The sequence below is a fragment of the Camponotus vicinus genome, unplaced genomic scaffold (assembly GCF_025532165.1).
Source record: "Camponotus vicinus isolate PSW18456_S1 unplaced genomic scaffold, iyCamVici1.0 SCAF_3, whole genome shotgun sequence".
NCBI lineage: Eukaryota > Metazoa > Arthropoda > Insecta > Hymenoptera > Formicidae > Camponotus > Camponotus vicinus.
The window spans coordinates 12,392,140-12,398,639 of record NW_028141967.1 but is presented as its reverse complement, the minus strand read 5'-3'; the positions used below and the strand labels follow the sequence as shown (position 1 = coordinate 12,398,639).

The 6,500-nt window shown below is 32.5% G+C and overlaps 1 non-coding gene across 1 annotated transcript; it reads left to right on the top strand.

The window, feature by feature from the left end:
- The first annotated feature begins 4,552 nt into the window (after window positions 1-4,552).
- Trnas-gga (transfer RNA serine (anticodon GGA)) lies at window positions 4,553-4,626 on the top strand. Its single transcript has one exon. It is a non-coding gene; the product is annotated as a tRNA-Ser (tRNA).
- The last annotated feature ends 1,874 nt before the right edge of the window (window positions 4,627-6,500 follow it).

Sequence of the window (6,500 nt, the reverse complement as noted above, 5' to 3'; positions counted from 1 at the left end):
GTAATCAAATTTCTGCCAGAAATATATATAAAGTCGCGATTATTAATAAAAGATCAAAAATATAATAACTATCATTTTAATTTCTATTACTTTAATTTTTGATATCTGATACAAGCAGATGAGATTCAGAATATTAAATTGATTGGAATCAATAGGATAAATGGAAAATTATTCATTTACTGCCTATTTGAGGCATAAAACAAGAATTTAATTCTAAATAAATTATATCTCAAGTTTTATAAGTTAAATTTACTTTTATCATTTACTTTATTATTAATTTAATTAAATTGAACTAGTCCTTTACTATGAAAGATATAACAACGATATATTACATATATTAAAAGAAAATTGTAATTAACTGATAATTCGCCAATAATATTCTTACTTAACACCTGAAATAATCAATTTTATTGTATTTATATAACATTAATATAAATAAGCGCAAATTTTGTTCGGTTTCTGTTATCAATTTACCATCAGATTGCGAGCGCAGATTCTGCTCGGTTTCTGTCGACAACCTGATATCAAATTGATCCTGCTCGGTTTCTGCCAACAATCTTGTCAGATTATGTTTTACAGACTCTGTCGCCAGAACACAAGCTTAATGCGGATACATGGCTATAGTCCTGATGTGGGATTTTGATCGAATCTGCTATTAATCTGACATTTTGCTGAGTAGTTATCTACGTATTATATAATGTAATATCAGTACCCAGTTAGCCAAGTCTGCTCGAACAGATTTCGCCAAGTGCTTGCTAAAAATTGTTGTCAGCAAAAAGGCTACAATTTTGCTACAAGTGTTATTACCTGATTAAGCTGGCAGATTGGCGGCAAAAACCGAGCAAAGCTTGCTGACAAAATCCGACAACAAATTGGCGGCAAAAAGCAAGCGAAGCTTGCTGCATTACTTGATGTCAAATTGGCGGCAAAAACCAAGCAAGATCTGCGCGCACAAAATTTGACGTCAAGTTGGCGGCAAAACCCGAGCAAAATCTGTGCAGGAAAGTCTGATGACAAATTGTCAGCAAAAAGCAAGCAAAGCTTGCTGCGTGATTTGACGTCAAATTGGCAGCAAAAACCGAGCAAGATCTGCGCGCATAATTTGACGGCAGATTGGTGGCAGAAACCGAGCAGAACCTGCATAATCGGTATTTAGATGCCTTGATTCAATAGTTCCTTCGCTTTCCGCTACGCGATGCACGCTTTCTCGCAATCAAATTTCTGTTAGAAGTAGATATAAAGCCTGCTAGTGGCTATTAATAAAAGATCAAAAGTATATTTCTATTGGTTTAATTTTTGATATCTCATACAAGCCTAATATGAGAATATTAAACTGATTAGAATCAACAGGATAAATGAAAAATTATCCTATTTGAAGCATAAAGCAAGAGTTTAATTATCATATAAATGATGTCTCAATTTTATAAATTAAATTTAATTATTTTCACAATTTACTTTATTATTAATTTAATTAAGTTGAAAGAGAATTTGCTACGTGAGATATAACTATATAACTACGATATAACATTACATTTCAGTTATTTATGAAAAGAAAATTATAATTTACCAATAAAACCGCGCGCGCAGATCTTGCTCGGTTTTTGCCGACAATTTGACGTCAACATGTCAGCAAGCTATGCTCGGGTTTTGTCACCAATTTGCTGTCAGGTTATGTCAGCAAGGTTTGTTAGCAAAACACGAGCTTAATGCGGACACAGATGGCTATGGATTTGGTGTGGAATTTTGATTAAATTTGCTGCCAATTTGCACGCAATTTGTTAACATTTTGCTTACTGGGTAGTTATTTGTTTTTGTTATAATTCGAGCTCCCCGCTTTTTTTTATATATTGGAGAAGAACACATAAATTCCTTCGAATCTAGACAAGAATTGGGGGATATGCCGGATTCTTACTGACTAAAAACTTCCCCAGGTATCCTTCTCATTGGTACATTGGTAGGATACTTATAAGGATACTTATAAGGCTTTGTTTTAGCATTGCAGGGTGAGCTCGTTTTCCTTCTTCTAAACTTAAAAAAAATGAAGTGATAGATCATATTTGTATCTCTTTCAGAGTTCAGAATTATAAAAATAAATCTCATAATAAATCATACGTTAATAGATTATTAGATAGGCTTGCTCTAAAACATCTTTTTTACATAAAAAATTCAAAGATCCGCTCGATCTTTCGTGTTGTATATGAGTAAATATTTTTGAAGTACTTTTCATTCATATTATACTTATAAATTAATATAAATTCTGTTCAAATTTCAAAATGCGAATATAAATTTTTAAATGTTTAATCTTTAAATCTTTTTATTAAAATTGCTTAATAATATGCTTTATTTTTTCTATTTAAAAATAATTCACGAATAGAAATATTTGAAGAAAATGGGAAAGGATTTATTTACAACATGGAAAGGAAATTATTCCTAAAATTATATAAAATTTTGTGCAAAAAAACCAATTTTCTATGTTAAAATTTCGTTACCCACCCAGAAGATAATAATCTTTTATAATAGGATTGCTTTAAGTAAATCCTTTAACTTAGCCGTTTTTAGTATTTCTTTCATGGTCTTTTCAACTATTTTAACTAATTCTAATGTTGTGTCATTTCCATGTAATAGAGACAAATTACAATTATATTTAATTACATGCTTGAAACAGCAATAATGTGTAATGATGGATATTTCCAGGTGAGGATATCTCATATTAGCAATATCGGGCTTGCACCTCACATATTTTTCTAGTCTATGAATATTATTTTCTAGCAATTATTCATTTACTTGGATGTATATTACTATTATACAGGGTTTGTCAAAAGTGTGGAAACCCCTAAATGTCTCACAAACGGTGCATTTTAGAAAAAAATGTTTCAGGCAAAAGTTGTATGGTTTCAAAGGGGACATAAAGTGGTACCATTGGTTTGACCTTGAAGAGTCATTTGAAGGTCACGTGAAGGTCACTTCAATTCTTTTAAATGGAACACCCTATATATTTTTGCACAATCTTGTAGCTTATCTCGAGAGCTTTCCAAAACACTATAATTAAGTACCTTTTCGTTAAGTACTTTTTGAGTTATGAGGCTTGAAATAATTTCTTAATTTTACATAAACCGTAAAATATCTTGTAAAATATTCATTTTTCGGTTATCTTACCTTAATACTTTTATGTACAAAATAATGAGAGGAATCAATTGGTGTAAAGAAAACACATAGTTGTTTTTAAGAAAAAATATGGAATTGTTAATTGCAAATTACATATTTCTTTTTCAAAACAACTGTGTGTTTTCTTTACACCAATTGATTCCTCTCATTATTTTGTACATAAAAGTATTAAGGTAAGATAATCGAAAAATGAATATTTTACAAGATATTTTACGGTTTATGTAAAATTAAGAAATTATTTCAAGCCTCATAACTCAAAAAGTACTTAACGAAAAGGTACTTAATTATAGTGTTTTGGAAAGCTCTCGAGATAAGCTACAAGATTGTGCAAAAATATATAGGGTGTTCCATTTAAAAGAATTGAAGTGACCTTCACGTGACCTTCAAATGACTCTTCAAAGTCAAACCAATGGTACCACTTTATGTCCCCCTTGAAACCATACAACTTTTGCCTTAAACATTTTTTTCTAAAATGCACCGTTTGTGAGATATTTAGGGGTTTCCACACTTTTGACAAACCCTGTATATCTCTATCTATATATTATATATCCCTACCTTTACTTGAACATATATAAGTAATATATAATTATTGTTTTTTAGGAATTTTCTCTCGTTTAGCTTCATATTACTAATATGAAAAAGAGATTTAATTTTATATGCTTATGTCTAAGACTAATCATTCATAATCAGACTAAGAGTAATCATTTGTTTCATCATATTTTGAGATCGTTAATATTATTAAATTCTGTGGATCTCTTTCTCTCGTACAATGTATTCTTAATTTTTTTCTTTATGATGAACTTTTGAAAATAATATATACATATTATTATTATGATACATATTATATTACATAAACAATGAATATATAAATAAATAATGAAATCAAAAGAAATCCATGATTAATCGATGTTAAAAATTACACAATATCATACAGGAGAATTTTTATATAACAAAAAAAAGTAAAATGGACATCTTGCTAACAATCAGTAACCCAGATAGCCAAATGCAATGAGGTTGCTGTCATGTTGCCAATAATTGTTGAAGTAACTAATTTTAACAAACTAGAGACAAGGTGAGACAGCATTATGTCTGTTACGTTGAACTCACATGAATTCATGTGTTAATAACAGCAAATTGATTGCAACGTGTCAGCATATTGCTCTTGGGGGATGTGGTCACTCTACGGCGTTCTGCTTGTCGGTTCCGTTTCATACGGAAAGCCAGTCGGAAGCCAGCATGCACGCGAATACCTCCTCCGGCACTTATTTGGTCAGCGAACGATCTTTCAGGGATCCTCCATGGCAATCGGCATTGCATCCATCGAGCGAGATACCAACATCGCTCTGGAGTCGCATATCACTGTGTTAAAAAGCAGCATTAGGTGTGAGGTCTGGATAGCTCAGTGGTCTAGAGCATTTGCCCGGAAAGCGAAAGACTCGGGTTCGATTCCCGATCCAGCCACTTGCGCCTCACATATTTTTCTAGTCTGCGAATATTGTTTTCTAGCAATTATTCGTTAGGCTGAAAAATGTGTGAATGATCTCTTCACAGGATATGCGTCAATGCCGTTGCTACGGATGAATTCTGTCGCTCGTTGATCAAATGGGCGTAAAGACACGTCCGACCTCCTCCCACATACATCCCTATCTTTTTCTGGAAATATATATATACCCAGTAAGCAAAATGTTAGCAGGTTGGCAGCAAATTCGATCAGAATCCCACACCAGAACCGTAGTCATCTGTGTCCGTATTAAGCTTTTGTTTTGGCGACAGAATCTGTAAAACATAATCAATAAAAAATTAGTTAAAAGGCTACAAGGACCAACGCAATGGTGGAAATATGCAAAAAATAATAAAACGGTTATTACAATAAAATAACCATATGAAAGTGTTTATTTAATTTGAACATGACAAACGCCGCGTTTCAATCCAATTCGGATCCTTTTCAATGTCGACTAACAAAGTGAATAATAAACATTAAGATAAAATTAAAATTAACGGTCATAGGAGAAATGTAAATAAGTTTCGGAACAACGCAAAGTCAAAAAAGTCAAAAAATCGGAAGCAAATATATGTACAATAACGGAAAATTTAAACCGTCAATCACAAAAAAGGTTCGCTACGTTGATGATATTGTTCTTGCTGCTCCTAAACAATACATCCAACATATTTTCCAGGTTTTTAATTCGCTTCACAATAGACTACGGTTTACCATTGAATATTCAAACAACAACAGTATAAATTTCCTGGACACAACTATCATAATCAACAATAACTATATTGAATTTAATTGGTATAGGAAACCGACTTTTTCAGGAAGATTTCTATCATTTTTCTCACACCATCCTCTGTCACATAAAAAAGGAGTTATCATTGGATTGACTGATAGAATTTTTAAACTGTCACATCCACGGTTTCATAATGAGAATTTTTCTTTTATTATTTCGACTTTATTAGGCAATGGTTATCCTATTAAATTTATTTTTCACACTATTTCTCAAAGATTAAAGTTTTTAATCTCTGACGTGAACAATAACGAAACTGCTCTCACTCAATCCTCCTCCTCTCTTATTCCTTTCTTCACCATTCCTTTTTCCTCAAGTTTTCCAAGAGGTTTTGTTTCCAACATCAAGAGTTATGCGAACAGAAGATTGGCATATACAGTCAATAACAAATTAAAATCCCTTATTAGATTGTACAAGGATCCGGTATCTAAATTCCACCACGTGAATGTCATTTATAAAATTAGTTGTTTAGACTGCGATGCTTCATATGTGGGACAAACTAAAAGGAAGTTACTGACCAGAATTAAAGAACATCGTTCTGATATCAATAAATCTTCTGGTTCTCTCTCAGTTGTGTCTCTTCATAGATTGAACGGACATGAGTTTGATTGGGAGAATGTTTCCATTTTGGAGGAGGAACCTAGATATAAAAAGAGGCTAATTGCTGAGATGTTACATATCTCTGGTCAGAACCATGGCCTTAACATTCAGAGCGATACCGAATTCTTGGATAAGATGTATTTGCCCATTATAAAAAAATGTTCGCAGTGATTATTTGAAATTTTTCCTTCGTTCTGTCTTCTTTCCTTCTGTGACGTTTTGTTCCTCTCCTTCCTTTCCCTTCTCTCTCTCCCCCCCCCTCTTTTTGATGTTTCGCGTTCTTGGCTATATGTGATCCCCATGTGCCTCAGGTTCTGTTGATTGGAACGTTAAGTTGTGCTTAACTTGCTCTCCCTTTGTGTTCGATTTTTTGATTTGAGATCACTTTCAAATTTAGAAACCGGTATGTGATTTTATTATATTAACTTTACTCTTGCTTTATATGAAGGA